This window comes from Dasypus novemcinctus, chromosome 15 (assembly GCF_030445035.2).
Source record: "Dasypus novemcinctus isolate mDasNov1 chromosome 15, mDasNov1.1.hap2, whole genome shotgun sequence".
In the NCBI taxonomy this organism is placed as follows: Eukaryota; Metazoa; Chordata; class Mammalia; order Cingulata; family Dasypodidae; genus Dasypus; species Dasypus novemcinctus.
In genome coordinates, this window is record NC_080687.1 from 59,809,827 (window position 1) to 59,827,280 (window position 17,454).

At 38.1% G+C, this 17,454-nt stretch overlaps 1 long non-coding RNA gene across 1 annotated transcript; it reads right to left on the reverse strand.

Moving 5' to 3' along the window:
• Positions 1-335: 335 nt before the first annotated feature.
• On the reverse strand, positions 336-17,404 carry LOC111759359 (uncharacterized). Its single transcript, XR_002793368.3, has 3 exons — positions 17,256-17,404; positions 10,375-10,419; positions 336-532 (listed from the first exon to the last, which is right to left on the reverse strand). It is a non-coding gene; the product is annotated as an uncharacterized lncRNA (long non-coding RNA).
• Positions 17,405-17,454: the final 50 nt, after the last annotated feature.

Consider the following 17,454-nt stretch of genomic DNA (forward strand, 5'->3'; position numbering starts at 1 on the left):
TATTTGTTTCCATAATATTTTGTGGAATTTAATTTTCTTTCATTTTAAGTTTTAGAAGAATAATAAAACCTTAATCCAGTTTTTGTAACTCTTTCCCCCAATTTTTTTTGAGGTACCAGGGAATGAACCCAGGACCTTGTATGTGGGAGCCAGGCACTGAGATACATCTGCTCCCTTCCCCCATTTAAAAAAAAACCTCGTTTTTAGTCTCTTCATCATCAGATTCTTTACTGCATCTATAAATGGAAAATGCAAATTGAATGTTTATGTATGTTCTTATATATATATATATATATATATATATATATCACATAATTCTTAAAATAATGGTCTTAGGCAACTAAAACATGAACTGGCTAGAATCACAGGGCTCAACAGAGGTTCACAATCATGTGGGCAGGCTCCTGCTACTCCAGTGTTTTAAAAGGCACACATCAAGCTCAAGTTGAGAATGTGCAAACTTCTGGTGAAAATACTGGCTCCACCTGTAGGCTCCACATCTTCCCAAGCACGGCAGAAATGAGAGCTCCTCCTGTGGGCCAAAACAAAAGGATTAAAGTTGGCATCCTCTCAATATTGTTTACCTTTTAATCAACACAAAATATCTATTCTACTAAAATCAGAAGGAGAATTCAAGTCCATCCAACATCAGATAAAGTTTCCAAATATCTGAGAGTTTGAGAGAGAATTAAGCAGGCAACAAATTTTGGTGCTGTTTAGTTTCCTCAGGTTTTTCCCTCTGAGACCCTCTTGCCTCAGACTCCAACACTTGCCTCGTTACAAATTAGGTCTTTTTTATTTGGTTTAAAGGTCCATCCTGAATTCCCAGGCATCCAGTTCTGCTGCGATTCACCATAGATACCATTCATCTCTCTCTTTAATGATGATTAAGAAAACCATCGCTTCCCACAAATCGCAATCTAATTTTCAGTTTTCGCCATTCTCTTTCTTGCACACGTGTGTGGACACACGCATTTTCCCTCAAGTGAATCATACTGAGGTAATGAAGACATGTGGCAGGACCGTCTCTCAGGCTCGCCCCATCTGCTACTTCCCGGAGAAGCTCTGGTCAGTCAGAGGGTCAGCAGCTGCTGCCCTGGTGGTCATTACCAGGGCTTGGTGGTTTCCCCCTGCTGTTCTCAGGCAGGCAGAGCTTCAACAGCTGTCTCACTGCAGCAGCTTTTGTCAACATACTGTGTTTCCCATGTGCATCCAGCCTCTTCAGCTGTTTCTTGAGTTGACTCCTGAAGTACCACGTCAACACCACTGTTACTGGACGCTCACAGTGTCACATCTGTTCCAGGGAGAATTACACTGGTGCAAACCTCTTCTGAGAAAGGGTCTGTTTGATGCAATTGATCTTACAGTTCTCTGAGGCCATAACACTTTCCAAAATTTCCACAAAGTTCCCCTCACAGCAGAGGACAGAGGATATGACCTCTGAGGTTTTGAGGCTTAACATGAAGCCGCACAGACTTAGGAAATTTTGCAAGCACAAGTTTCTTTGATATCTCGCAATTCAGCTTAAAAATCCATGTGATTTTTGAAATTTATTTCATAATACACTTACGTTTGTTTTAATGAAAGCTGTTGCTCTCCTCAACCCAATCGTTCAAACTTGAGTAAAATGTACATTCAGAAATGTGTCCCATTTATCCCATTGTCTCGCCTGCCTGGGAAACCTTTGTGTTTCACTCCCAGGAGGATGATAATGTGATGATAACGATGATGATGAAGACAATAACTATAATGATCACAAAAAGAGCTAATTTTTACCGACTGATTACTATATGACAGGAATTGTGCAGAATCTGTGTAACTCTTGCAACTCTTGTAAGGTCAGTACAGTTATTTTCCTCATTTTGTAGATGAGTTAAATGAGACAAAAAGGAATTAAATAACTTGCCACGTGGTACCTTTTAGCTAGAAAGTTGAGGATTTCTAATATGAACCCCCACAGTGGTAGAAATTATTAATTTCTTATTCTTAATTAAGAAGAAGGACTAACAGTTTCCTGCCATGAATCTCAGAGGGCTAGGTAAGAAATTCAGAAGGACTCTTGAACCAATTAACAGAGACCCAACAGTAACTAAGCAACCAGAGTGTTACCAAGAGGGCTACGTAGGGACAAACGTTGAGATGCTAAATGATGCCACCATTAGCTTGTCTCTTAGATTCTTTGTCAACTCTTAGATATTTTGGCCTCTTATCGAATGTGAGATGGAAGTTATTTCATGAATGAATTATTTTACCTGTAGAGCAGATATTCTATAATTGGTTAAAATAAGAGCTATCTACTCCAGAGTGCACATGCCCCAGAAAAGATTATCACCACACTTCTGGACAGCCGCTCTGCTCCTTCTTTATGTCCTAAGGCAGGACTCAGGTCCTAACCTCTCTTAAGTCTCAGGCACAGCCTTTTCACTTACGGTTGTTCCCACCACTTTTATCAGGCCCCCGGAGGCAGAGGATGGGCTTCACTCACTAAGGAACTTGGCTAAAACTGAGGTACGTCTTTATAGTATCTCTTCATGGAGCACTGGGGAACTATGCAAATCAGGTTTCTGGAATATTCCTGGCTACTCTGTGATTCCCCAAGCTATATATACAAACTAGTTCTAATGGGATAACTGGATTATATCCACATTAGGTTAATCATAAAAGGCCTTCCTCTCAAAGCTCTCCTTTCTTCTTTACCTGGTCAAAATTTTCCTTACTGGCTCATTTTATAGATGTACTTTCTGCATCCTAACAGGTCTTTACAAGAAGTAGTCATCTGAGCAGCATGCCAGGTCTTTTGTAAATCTCTAGTTGAAGCCATAAGCCACTACTCAAGACCTTATATGAGGGTCAACCAGGTAATTTAGATTTTAAATTTAGTACCAGAAATATTTCATCTCATAAGAAGAGCTTTGTATACTTCTTCTTTCAGGAAATGGAAGCTATGTAAGAACATGTTTTCCCTTTTTGTTAGTTGTCAGAAACTTTGAGCTCAATTCAATGTCCAAAAGAAGTAATAAGTGTGCCTCAGGTGCTGGTAGCATGTGTTTGAGTACTGCAATTTGCTTCAGCAGTTCTTAAGTATGGCTGCTCATAAATCTCCCATTTAAAATCTTCTGGCCTAGATTTAAAGTGGGACCTAGATACTGGCATATTTCAAATGCTCCCAGACGTGATTCAAATGTGTAGGGAGAATTAAGGATCACTTCAATGGATGCTCTAAATTTGCATTGTTTTGTTTTAATACCAATTGTCTTGTTTGTATTCTAACTGATGCTAACTTTTGAAAGAAAGGAGTCATAGGACATAAATAAATGAACCATCATCAATGTTATAATATTGAATAAGGATACATCTAATCAGTGCTTCTCAATTTTGGCTGCCCAGCAGAATGACCTGAGAAGCTCCTAGAAATCCCAATGCCCAGAGCATTCTCCAGACTAATTAAATCATGATCTCTCAGGAGATTGAACCTACATTTTTGAAAGTTCCTGAGGTGATTCAAATATGCAGCCAAGATCGAAAATTACTGATCCATTCTCATCAACTAGTAAACAAGACAAGTTTATGTTTCCTTTCTTAACTCCACTTTTTGTGGTGCTCTCCTCCACTTTCTCAAGATCTGTATTATGTTTCTGGACACTTGAAACCTGCCCCAAGGGCACTCACTCACCTCACCCAGGATCTCCTACTTTCTCAATAAGTATGTTCCACACCCCCAGAAACTGTTTCTTCTTCAAGTCTTTCAACATTTGACTAGCTTGGTAGAAGAACACTCAGATACAGAGAAATCCTGCTTGTTCTAATAAATATATACCACCATATATTCTAATATTCTATTCTCCTTCTTCAATTTTCTCTTATTCTTTCCTCGTTTAGCTGACTAAGTTTCAATTTGATTGATCAATTTTGCTACTCAATGCATTTGTTGACTTATTTACCAATTGTTTACCCAAACTTTCGGGTAGGTTTTAGCTGGTAACCAAATTATCAATATTGCTTGATACCGAAAAACTAGTATTGACCCAATTATATAAGATTTCTTCAAATTTTCTAAAGTGGTTACAAAACATCTGTCTTGAACAATTTATTGCTCTTCGAATACTATCAGGTATATTTCAGTGGTCTGCCATTGCTCTTACAGAAATGGAGAAGGGATTAGTGGTTGCCAGGGCCTGAGGAGGAACTGGTAACAACAGCGAAAGGGGTATGGCTATAAAAGGACAGCATCAGGGATCTTCATGGGAGTGGAACTGCTTTCAGTCTTGACCATACCAATGTCAATAGCAGATTGTAATGTTGTACCACAATTTTGCAAGATGTTACCATCGAGGGAAACTGGGTAAAGGGCAAAGAGGATATCTATTATTTCTCACAGATGCATATGAATCCACGATTATCTCAAAATCGAAAGTTAAAAAATAATCATTATTACGGCTTAGAGATCCCTGCATGGCCTAGCCCCAGCCTACTCCCTCCCCCCAGTGTCCCTTGGGCTCCTCTCTCCCATCACTCTCTATTCTCTCACCATGTGCCCTCTGCTTCAAGGAACTTGCACATGTTCTCTCTGTCCTCAGTAGTGGTACTAATGTTAACAACACACTCCCCACTCTAATTCTGTGTCGTCCTTCAATCCTCCCTTCCTCAAGGAAGTGAGCCATTTCTCCATACCTAGCTGGGCCAGAAGGATGACCAGCATCAGCCACACATGACCTAGAGTTAGCCCTACTTGAGACAACATGAGACCAGGTTTGGAGGCCAGATCGTCAGTCCAGACTCATGACTTCCTCTTGGTGAGTTTTCCCTCAGAATCCCATGTGTCCATTCCTCACAGCTAGTCTCAATTAAGGTTATCTTTTTCTAGATCCTTTTTAATATAACATTGTTATTGAGATACAGTTCGTATACCATAAAATCCACTCGCTTAAATGTATAACAATGGATTTTAGTGTAGTCACAGAGTTGTGCAGCCATCAGTTTTAAACACTTTTACCTCCAAATAAAGAATTCCTGTACTTTTTAGCAGTCATTCCTAACTTATACGATACTCTCAACCCTAGGCAATCACTAATCTGCTTTTTACTTCTACAGATTTGCCTGTACTGAATATTTCATTAAAATGGAATCATATTATTTATGATCTTTTGTGAGTGGTTACTTTCATTTAGAATGTTTTTGGGGTTCATCCATGCTGTAGCAGTTATGAGTACATCACTTTTTTATGGCCAAGTCCATTATAAGGATTTATCAAATACTTTATCCAATCATCAGTTGGTAGGCATTTTGGTTGTTTCCACCTTTTGCCTATTATGAATAACGTGGCTATGAACATTCTTGCACAAGTTTTTGTATGGGCATATGTTTTTATTTCTCTTTGGCATATTCCTAGGAATGGAGTTGTTGGGTCATATGGTAATTTTGTGCTTAATCATTTGAGGAACTTTCAGACTCTTTTCATGAGAACAGCACCATTTCATAATCTCACCAGCAGGGTATGAAGTTTACAATTTCTCCACATCCTTACCAAAACTTGTTACTACCTGTCTTTTTTATTTCTAGTCATTCTAGTGGGTATGAAGTGGTATGCGTTGTGGTTTTGAATTGCATTTCCCTGATGGTTAATGATGTTGAGCAGCTTTTCATGATCTTATCAGCCTTCTGCATATCATCTTTGAAGAACTGTCTATTGAGATACTTGGTCTATTTTTTTTTCAGTCTTTTCTTTATAGAGTTGCAAAAGTTCTTTATATGTGCTGGAAACAAGTCTCTTATCAGATACATATTTGCAAACATTTTCTCCCATTATATCTTTTTCACTTTCCTAGTAATATACTTTGAAACACAAGACTTTCTGATTTTGATTAATTCCAATTTCTTTTTCTTTTGTTGCTTTTGCATTTGACTTTGTCTAACTAAAGGGCACAAAAACACTCCTATATTTTCTTCTATGAGTTTTATAGGTTTACCTCTTACATTTAGGTCCATGATTCATTTTCAGCTGAATTTTGCCTATGCCATGAGGAGATATTCCATCTTCATTCTTTTGAATGTGGATAACCACTTCTCCCATGGCCATTTGTGGAAATGAGTATGCTCTCTGTTGTATTGTCTTAACACCCATGTAAAAATCAAGTAACCATCATAAATGTAAGAGTTTATTTCTGAACTCTCAATTCTATTCAGTTGATCTTTATGTGTTTCCTTATACCAGTACCACATGGTCCTCATTGATGTAGATTTGTAGTAAGTTTTGAAACAGAGGTTGAATCCTACAATTTTATTCTGCTTTCAAGACTGTTTTAGCTATTCTTGGCCCCTTGAAAATTTCCGTATAAATATTCAGCTTGTCATTTCTGCAAAAAGCCAGCTTGAATTTTGATAAGAATTGCACTGAATTTGTAGATCAACTTGGGTATTATTGTTATCTTAACAATACTAAATCTTCTGATCTATGAGCATGAGGTATTGTCCCAATGTTTGTTTTTTTTAAGGAGGTACCAGGGATTGAACCTGGGACCTCATACATGGGAAGTAGGAGCTCAACCACTGAGTTACATCAGCTCCCTTCCAATTTATTTTATTCTTCTTTAATTTTGTTCAGCAATGCTTTTTGCTTTCACAGTATAAATTTTCCACTTTTTGTTAAACTTATTTGTAAATATTTTATATACCATTCTTTACTACTATGAATTTCTTTTGCATATTTAGATGCATCCCATAAGTTTTGGTAAGTTGTGTTTTCAATTCATCCATTTCAAAATATTTTCTAATTTCTCTTTTGATTTGTGACTCATTTGGTTGTTTAGGTGTGTGTTTTTTACTTTACACATATTTGTGCATTTCCCAAGTTTCTTTCTGTTATTGATTTCTAATGTCATTCTATTGTGGTTGGAGAATGTACTTCACATAATCTCAATTTTTTTAACATTAGCTAAGGCTTCTTTTATGGCCTCGAGTACAGTTTACCCTGAAGAATATTTCATGTGCACTTGAGAACAATGCATATTCTGTTACTGTTGGGTGGAGGTTCTATAGTGCATTTCAAGTTTATTTGATTAATAGTATTGGTTAATTCTTCAATTTCCTTATTGATCTTCTGTCTAGGCATTTTATCCATTACTGAAATGGGATATTGAAGTCACCATTATTTTACAATTGTCTGTTTCTCCCTTCAGTAATGTCAGTTTTTGCTCCATGTTTTTGGAACTCTGATGTTTGATGCATATGTATTTATATCTTCTTCATGGATTGACTCCTTTATCATTATAATCTAATTAATTAGAAAGGTTTTAAAGCTGTGACTCTCAGAAGGAAAAGGTTGAACCTCTTGATCCTTTTCTTTCCATGAGCTTTCTTAGGTTTGTATTCAAATTTGTCCCTCCTCTTCCTCAGTAATCTTCATGCCATGTACCAAGAGTATGAGGAAAAGTGGTCTTTAGCAAGCCAAAAAAAATTTATATTTTTACCTTTCCCACCGAGCAATGAGTATCTACTCTCATTATGCCTACTTAACCAAAAAGTTACATTCTCCTCAGAACAAAGAAATTTAAGGAGTAACTTGAGATTTCCACCACTAGCCATAGAACTGACAGGCCATAATTAAAGTGTGGAATTTTTTCATGTCCAATAACCTCAGTCTAAACCAAATAATACTAGTTGAATAAACAGATATTGATAGCAATAATTGATTTTGACACATTAATACACTTGAATATTTTGGGAGAATATTGACAATCCTTTTAGTGAATATTTAATTTGAAAGGAGCTTAAAGATGAGCCATTTCAAGAATGAATGGAATCCACAATATCTTTCAGGATATACTGACCTGAAGAAAGAAGACGTTATACCTCTATTCCCACACTGTCTGCTCCCTCCATTCCTCCTTACTCTTCTAGGTAAAATCAGACCACAACTAATATCAAGGTTAGTCTTGAAAAGGAAAAAAAAATGTTCCATAACTAATACCTGAGAAGAAAATGGAACTCTCATCCATTTCTCTTGCAGGTAGTATGGGACTTACAGATTAATCATGTATTTAATATACTCAATTATTTTTAAAGCTTCTTCTTGCTGGATCAATTCCTTTCCATCATTACTTTCCCTTCTGGAGTCACATCTTAGGATTCCATACCTTGGACTGAGCTGAAGCTCCAGAACAAGATGGTTACAAGATGTGCTACACCTGAGTTCTGCGTGGGGATCATCTCCAGAACCACTTATTTCAGTTTTTATTTAAAGTTATTGCTTTGGGAAAGAAAAGAATAGTTCTATTCAGAGGGGAACTGACATGCAAGATTATCAGCACTAAATCTGTGTTTCACAACCATTGTACCTAACCTTCTGAGAATGTAATATGGACCTTTGTTTAGGAATTGTTTCACTACTTTCTCAATGCTGAGACACAGTGCAAATTCCCAGAAAGCTTATAGTATGCATCAGCAGCAATATACTTCATCCCCAGGATTATTGTTATATGGTTATGTTTCTTAGCATCTGGAAAAGAGGAATTGGAAACCATAAAAGAAAGCAATGTATCTTAAAATATTAAACAAGCGACATAATAGGTAGTATATATTTTTATTATTTAAATTCATTCACCACTAAAAATGTCAATTTTCCCCAATTAAAAAAAAGTAAGAAAGTAAAGTTCTCAGTTTTTATGCAACCACTTAAAATCATCGATAAAGAATGAAACTTCCAAGTTAAATTGTTAAAAGGGAAAGAGAGACTGAGAACACAAGCCAGAGACACCTGCTGTGTAATTCCTGTTGTGATGCTCAGAATTTGGCTAAAATTATTCCAATGGTAACTCCTTTCCAAAGGATCGTGAGTCTTGTTATACTTCTCTGAGATAGTAAGTATTGCTTTGATTTCTATTCTTATGCCAAAGTTTTCTACCTGATCCTAAAATTGTTAGATATTATAATAATTTCAGTCAAATTCAATGATGGGCATATCCAAAAACAAAAGACTTGTGAAAATTCTGATTATAAATATACAGAAACAGTAATAATGTCATCAGTAAGTGTTGTCTCCTAATAAAAAAGCAAAAGAAATCATGAACTTAAAAATATGCAAATAATTTTACTATCTATAAAGAGGCTTGCTGTGAGGAAGGTACTGAAAAAAGTAACATCTCTTTTGGAAGCATTGCAAACTACAGACAAACTACAAATTACTTCCAAGGGAAATAGCTAGCAAAACAGTTCAGTCTATCTAAAAAATTTCTCCAATTAGTGTTTTTAGGATTATTCTGGCATTTGATAGGTTGTAGTTTTTACTGCTTCCATTTCTTTCAGCACTAAAATACTATACCATATATCCTAAATTGCCTCTCCCAATAAGTTTTGATTATTTATATTTTGAGACAATCAACAAGTGACAAAAAAGTAAATGTTACTGAAAATTAAATTACAAAAAGCTGCTGTGGAGGACCTAAATTATCTGCCACTCACGTATCTGCAACTAGGAGGAACTAATTTATTGTCTACATTAACAATAATGACTTTACAAATTGACTGTCTACTTTAACAGTACTTTATATTCCAGTAAACCCTTGCTCAGGAAGATGAAGTTGGTAATAACTTAATTGTTTCTTCAAGAAATTTTCCAGAAATCCATTTATCTCAATAACAGACTACTCATCTAGCTCTCTTCAGAATAAATACCCCTTTTCAGAACATTGGACTAGTCAACTCAGCTCATCAACAGACTAATTATTCTTCAAGACTTGCTTTGAAATCCCCACCTCACTGTGTCTACCAAACTATTTTATTATAAACTTTGTTCAACGCAATCAATCCACCATACCCCACATTGAAAGGTGGGCCTTAAGGCAGAACCCTGAAATCTCAATAACATCTCACCCTCCCTCTTTCAAGGAATTACAAGGCTATCAAGACAGAGGTCATCATTTCTAAGGTAATAAATAAACTGGGCTTTGCTTTATCAGTAGGTTATTTTGGTAGTCTCTTCAGGTATTCATGGAATCAGTAGTTGACAACATAAACTTTCAAATAACCTTACTTTATATTATAAAATGAATGTCATTATGTGTACCCATTATTCTCATTTATGCACTACATTTATAATGATAATAACTCCCTAAAAAACTTTTATTGGACTGAGTAGACAAATCTAACATAGAAGCTTAAAAAATAAATACTACATAAAAAAGGTAATCTTTATAGGACATAAATTATGCCATAAAACTGTTGTACTTTCCGCATGGTTTCAGTCTTGGGTTGTTTCATCTAGTCTTCTAGCTTCTATTATAACTATATTACGATATCCACCAAATGGTTTTAAGAAATCTGCTGTGAGGTTTTCCTTCTAAGTTTCATTTTATAATTTGCCTAACATTATTCACTTACTAGAGTGAGCAAAAGTCCTTGTCCTCATAGAAAGTGCACAGAGGTCTAGAAAGAAATAAAACAAAATAGAGTTACTTTGGCTAAGAGAGTTAAAATGGAGTCATGAGGCCATTAAGAAGGTTACTCTCAAGTAGGCCTTAGTCAGATATCACAAAAAGCTAAAGTATGCAAAGCCTCAAGCAACGGTGTTCCCCAAAACCCTAAGGACATTTGGATACCATAAACAAACCACAAGATAAAGAAATCAGTCATCTAACCTGAACTACATTTGGAGAACTCCTAATATCTACCAACCACAAGCAATTTATATAATCTTCTTTAAAGGGGTTCTTTAAAAACCCTTGCCCAGGGAAGCGGCCTTGGCCCAATGGATAGAGTGTCCACCCACCACATGGGAGGTCCCTGGTTCAAAGCCCAGGCCTCCTTGACCCGTGTGGAGCTGGCCCATGCGCACTGCTGATGTGCGCAAGGAGTGCCCTGCCATGCAGGGGTGTCCCCGATGTAGGGGAGCCCCATGCGCAAGGACAGTGCCCCATAAAGGAGAGCTGCCCAGTGTGAAAGAAAGTGCAGCCTGCCCAAGAATTGCACCACACACATGGAGAGCTGACACAACAAGATGATGCAACGAAAAAAAACACAGATTCCCAGTGATGCTGATAAGGATAGAAGCAGTCACAGAAAAACACACAGTGAATGGACACAGAGAACAGACAACTGGGGGAGGGAGGAGGGAGGGAGGAGGGAGGGGGGAGGGGAGAAAAATAAATAAAAAATAAATCTTTAAAAAAAAAACAAAAAAAACCTTGCCTGGAAGTGCCAGGATAGAACATAATTTGGGTTGCTACCTGAATCTGTGCTCCACAAATTGCAATTCTAAGATCCCAAATAAACACATTTGTTACCTTATGCTTTGTTTGTTATTTATCAGTTGGCATTATATGGTGTCAGAAATGGTATCTGAAGCAACCACTGACCTTACTCTGGAGCTACCATTGAACTTAAGCATGGTATGGGCAAGAGCCCCTCTCATTCTGTCACATTACCTATGGTTCCAGGTGAGTCTGCTCGTTCCAAATTTCTCTCTTTTTAAATATTTAAAAAATAATCACTTTTTTTTATTTTTGAAGAAGCTTTAGATTACATAAATTTTACTTAAAAAAATATAAGGGATTCCCATATCCCCCCTCTGTCCCCTCCCACACTTTCCCACATTAATAACATCCTTGATTAGTTGGTATATTTGTTACAGTTGATGAATCTATATTGCAACATTGCTACTAACCATGGGCTACAGCTTACATTATGGTTTACATTTTGTCCTGCACAATTTTGTAAGTTATGAAATACACAATGGCCTGTATCCTCCACTGGTCATGCAGGACAAATCCAATGTCTCAAAAATGCCCTGATATTATACCTATTCTTCCCAAAATTCCCTCTTTTTGGTTGGGGTTCTGGTTGTCCCCTGAGTATCTTCTGGTAAAGGACATTTGAGCTTTGGTTCTTTGGTTTGGGCAGTTGGTAGCAGTCCTTTTTCATTTGCCCTTTTTGGTATACAAGAAAAATTTCCTTGACTGGTGAGTACTTGAATGGGACTTTAAAAAGTTCCAACTTCGGTTTTGAATTCTTTTTTAGAGGAGAGATATCTCCCTAACAATCAATTTGACATAAATATATTTTCTGACTGTGAGTAATCAGTTATGTTGATGGGCATGGGATGGGCACTTAAATGCTATTAGAGCAACCACCACCTTTTTATGAGAAGCTTTGTCTTCTGAAGAACAAGAGTCATATGAAAAGGTAAGGTGACGTGGATGGGCTAGATTAAGACAATGTCACCCACCACACTTAAGACAATTTCTGTGCAAACTAGGGATACCTTTTTTAAACTCCTTATTCTCACCCTTACCCTCCTTTTCTTGTTCTTTGCTATTTATCATCCTTTTTCTTAGCCATACAAAAAGCTGTTTGACCTAAAAAATCTATCAATTTGTTGGGTCTGTGCTAATTCAAACTCCAAAGAAGAGCCCAATTTATTAGCTGCACCCATAGGCACTTTATTTAGGTGGTTAAATCTTAGATCTTGGGGAGACTGGATAGTCACTATGTCTCTTCCATTGTTTCATCTCCCGAAAAACATCTGCAACTATCTCCCAGGTCACACTAATGCGCCCAACCCTTGATCTTGGAGCTTACACTTATCAAACTTATTTCTGAAATAGCCAAGCTAAGCCTAATTATAATTAATGCCTGAGTCACCCCCTGCAAACCTTCTTGTTTTTCCAATGTGACCCCTCCCTAGGTCAAACTTAGCAAATAAATTCACTACCGTCCCCCCCCCCCCCGGGTGTGGGACATGACTCCCAGGGATGATCCTCTTTGGTGGTGAGGGATTAATATTAAATGTTGATCAACGATGCTTTTGGAGAAAGATCTTCATCAAAAGGGGGAAATGTTTCCCCCAGCATGGGACATGACTCCTGGGGATGAGCCTCCCTGGTTCCGAGGGACTACAACCAAGTACCAACTGATGATGTAACTAGAAAATGACCTTGAATAAAAGGGTCAACTCAGACCAGCAGAATATCTCAATCTACATATAATACCAGGAGTTAAAAATGCTTTTTGACCTGAATAAAAGGGGGAAATGGAAAGGACAAATGAGTTTATATGGCTATGAGTCTCCAAAAAGAGCCAGGAGGTTATCAGAAGGGTTGCCCTTATGCACACCTCAGCAGAGTCCCAGAGACAGATAAAGTAGATACAACCCCGGGTACTGGTTCTCCTGAGGGCTACAGAGACCCACAAGTTCTATGGTCATGGCAGATGGAGTTCAGTGCCATGTCAGTTGGCCCTACTTTGGAGTTTGTGTTTCTGTGTGATGGAGTTGGACTCAGATGTGATCTTTGTTCACAAACCTCTCCTGTTACCTTTACTGGAACTGTAGTTGGTGCTGGGGTTTAATATATATCCAGGGGACCTGAATCTCTGGACTGACGATGTGATAGCCAGGCCCTGAGCCTCAACAGACTTCAGCTCCTACACTCTGGTTTATTGGACTTACCCCACTCAGCTAACATGAGTTGAAGAAGGTCAACCACCACACCAGGAAGCCAAGAGTGCCTACAACTGAAAGTAGGAGGATTGCATCCAGCATCCATGTGGAATCTAAGCCCCCTCTTGATATAGATGTGGAGTGGACACAACCATTCCAAGGTCCACAGGATGGAGGAATAGAGTATGGATTAGAGTGGATTTACTGATATTCTATTCATGAACTATTGTGATTAGTAATCAAAGAAAATGTGGCGTTGGTGTGGAGAAAGTGGCCATGGTGGCTGCGGGGGGTTGGGAATGGGAGGAAGAGATGAGATGTGGGGCATTTTCGGGACTTGGAGTTGTCCTGGTTTGTGCTGCAGGGACAGTTACCAGACATTGTATGTCCTCCCATGGCCCACTGGGTGGAAAGTGGGAGAGTGTGGGCTATGATCTGGACCATGAGGTGCAGCGATGCTCAGAGATGTGTTCACCAAATGCAATGAATGTCTCATGATGATGGAGGAGATTGTTGTTATGGGGGAAGGAGTGGGGTGAGGGGGTGGGGGTATATGGGGACCTCATATTTTTTAAACGTAATATTAAAAAATAAAGACAAAAAAAGGGGGGGAATGTAAAAAGAAATAAAACAAAATAGAGTTACTATTGCTAAAGAAATTGAAAATGGAGTCAAGCGGTCATTCTCGAGGTTACCCTTATGCAGGACTCAGTCAGATATCACAAAATGCCAAAGTATACAAAGCCTCAAGCAACAATGTTCTTAAAAACCATAAGGACATCAGAATACCATAACAAACTACAAGATAAAGAAATCAGTAAGCTATGGAAACCAAAGGACATTTGGAGCACCCCAAATATGTACCAACCACAAACAACACATAATCTTCTTTTTCTTTAACAACCCTTGCCTGGAGGTGTCAAGAGGGGACACAATTTGGGTTGCTACCTGAATATGTGCTCCCTGAACTGCAACCTAACACCCTAAATAAACCTTTGTTGCCTTGCAACTTAGACTATTTCTTGGTTGACAAAGACATTGCACTTACCCCATAACATAATTCATAGCTCAGTAAAAATTTTAGAGATTTTCTGATGTAACATAATAGCATGCAAATTGCAATTTATGTATTCATGTATGGAAGACTGATGGAGCAGGTCTATTCTTGGCTCTAGAATTTGAGGGACTAATAAATAACTCCCCTTTTTTCACCCAAGTTCTAAACTATTTCAGAAATAGATGAAGACAAAGGAATTTAAAAATAACAACTTTACTACTGATAAAGCTCTTGGAGGATGGGGCTTTAAGTCTATTAGCTCAGGAAACTTTACTGGCAATAGAGATAAATGATGCACCTCTCATTTTCAGGGCCTAGCCCTATAAACTTTCTAAGATGGGAGCAGCTGATCCTAAAAAGCATGAGGAGAAAGGGATTGAGTGATGTTCCTTCTGAATTTTATGAAGTTTTTTCTCCCAATCTTGCCAATCAGATGAGTTACTTTACCTCCCCTAGTAAGGCCTAAGTGAGGAGGTAGAGAAGACTGCAGGGTTTATTGCCAATAGACAAACTCCCTGTGCAGTCATAAAGCCAAGAGAAAAGAGACTGTCCCCAAACAAACATACATATAGGATGATTTGAGGAGTGACAATAGGCAACTACTTCTTGCTGTTTTTCTACAAATTATCTCTCCTGCTGTTTGAAGAAGATACCTCAAATCCCTGTCCTCATACATAGATTAAAAATAAGTTAGGGAAGCAAACTTGGCCCAGTGGTTAGGGCGTCCGTCTACCACATGGGAAGTCTGCGGTTCAAACCCCAGGCCTCCTTGACCCATGTGGAGCTGGCCCACACGCAGCGCTGATGCACGCAAGTAGTGCCCTGCCATGCAGGGGTGCCCCCTGCATAGGAGAGCCCCACACGCAAGGAGTGAGCCCTGTAAGGAGAGCCACCCAGCGCAAAAGAAAGTTCAACCTGCCCAGGAATGGTGCCGCACACACAGAGAGCTGACGCAGCAAGATGATGCAACAAAAAGAGACACAGATTCCCATGCCGCTCACAACAACAGAAGTGGACAAAAAAGAAGACACAGCAAATAGACACAGAGAACAGACAACCGGGGTGGGGGTAGGGGGTGAAGGGGAGAGAAATAAATAAATAAATCTTTTTAAAAAAAGTTAATATGCTCTGGAAATTTTCTGTTCACAAGAAAATATGTATTAAAAGCTAATTTCGTGAAGGCTGAAATCTTATACAAATGTAAAAAAAAAGAATTTATTTCAGTCATTAATTATTGAGAGAACCAGTAAGATGTTATAACTGGTTCAAATGAGAAGTCAAACCATCCAAGCATTTATATAGGCAATCAGGAATGCTGAAATGAATTTACAAATAGAGGCAAAATTGGTCAACATCCACTAAGTAATAATAAATTGCATCTCCACTGATAAAATTCATTTGCATCTCTACAGGCAAAAGTTATTTTCATTAATATCCATTTTCTGTTGCTTAGAGCTGTAAATCAGCTTAAAGACACTGACAGGCATAGATAATCCAGAAGGATAAACAGTATATCCAGTAATTTTCCTGTATATTTCAAAGCCTTTCACAATATTCTTTGACATATCCCATTTCTGAGAAAAAATAGTGAAGAGATATCTCTTAATCTATAGTCATATTAGCATATACTATTTCACAGTCCAAAAAAGGAGATGTGGGGCAGGGGGGAAGTACTTTCATTATTTTTCATAAACTACCATAATCCCTCTCTAGCTCCCATTTAGCCTAGTAAGAGCAGTAATTTTAGGATTAGATACAAACCATTTAGGATTGTGCCTGTCTTCTCACTCTGTCAGTGTTGAAATTCCAGGCAGAATTTACTGGGCATAAATTCTGTCAGTGAAGAGCATCTCAGGGCCTTTGGTCTTTGTCCTCCATTCATGCTATATTCACATTCCTATGGATTCAGAAATGACTATCCATTCCTACTGGTATCATCTGAGGTAAATTACCTGGCCTGGGGGCAGTAGGAGACTTCTCACTCTCTTCTCCCAATGGCAATCCTAGGAGAAGTTATATGACTCCTCCTCTGGTGTCCTTCAAAGTTATTGCTGATCCCATTAACTTTGTTCCCCGATTCCTCCAGGGTTTTGCTCTTGTAACCCAAAATCAAACATTTTGGACTTAAAAACATGTATCTATCTAAAAGCCCACTTATTGCCAGTCAAAAGGCTTGGCATTCAATATACTTTTCTTGCTTTATTTTCCAATTACTACTTTTTTGTTTTGTTTAGCCTTTTATTTTTCTTGTTATTTCCAATTACTACTTAAAAACTCAAGTGAGAAGCCCTGACTACAACACTTGAAAAGCTGCCCAATGTAATGGATACTTCTGTCATAAAAGAAGGTTTATGTACAAGGAAGTACATGACCTTATCATATGTACAAGTTTGCATCCAAATTATATATCCCATTTCCAAATCTTCAAATATTACTCATTTTTTATTCTTCATAGAATCTGACCTCAAAATATTTAGAACATGACCAATAAATGTATCAGATATTGAAAAAATTATAGAGGGAATAAATACTATGCTAATTTTTCAAAAACTTGCAGTAAAAGCCTATGCCCTTGTTAACTCTTGCAACGAGTATAATGGAGACAAATTAGGTCTGCAAACATGAAAGGGGAATTTTATCAATTCTGATTAAAAATCAGCTGTATTATTCTACATTATCCTCAGAAAAGAAAATAATTTTATTCCTATGTCAAAAATATTATTTCTAAGCTAGATTCATTTTTTTAGTAGTTTATGTTTGGAAACTTACCTGACTGCGGTCACCCCTCGGGCTGAAGCGTGGTTTGCTGGCCTGGCAGGGGAGCGGCCGCGGTAGGCCAAGCTGCTGCCCCCATAATAGGGTGGCTGGTCGGACTCACCGCCACCCCTGAAGGGAACTCGGCATGGGCGCAGAGTGCCCTCGTGTCTCCCCTTCTCGGCAGCCATGCTTCCGCGGCCGCCCCTCCTCC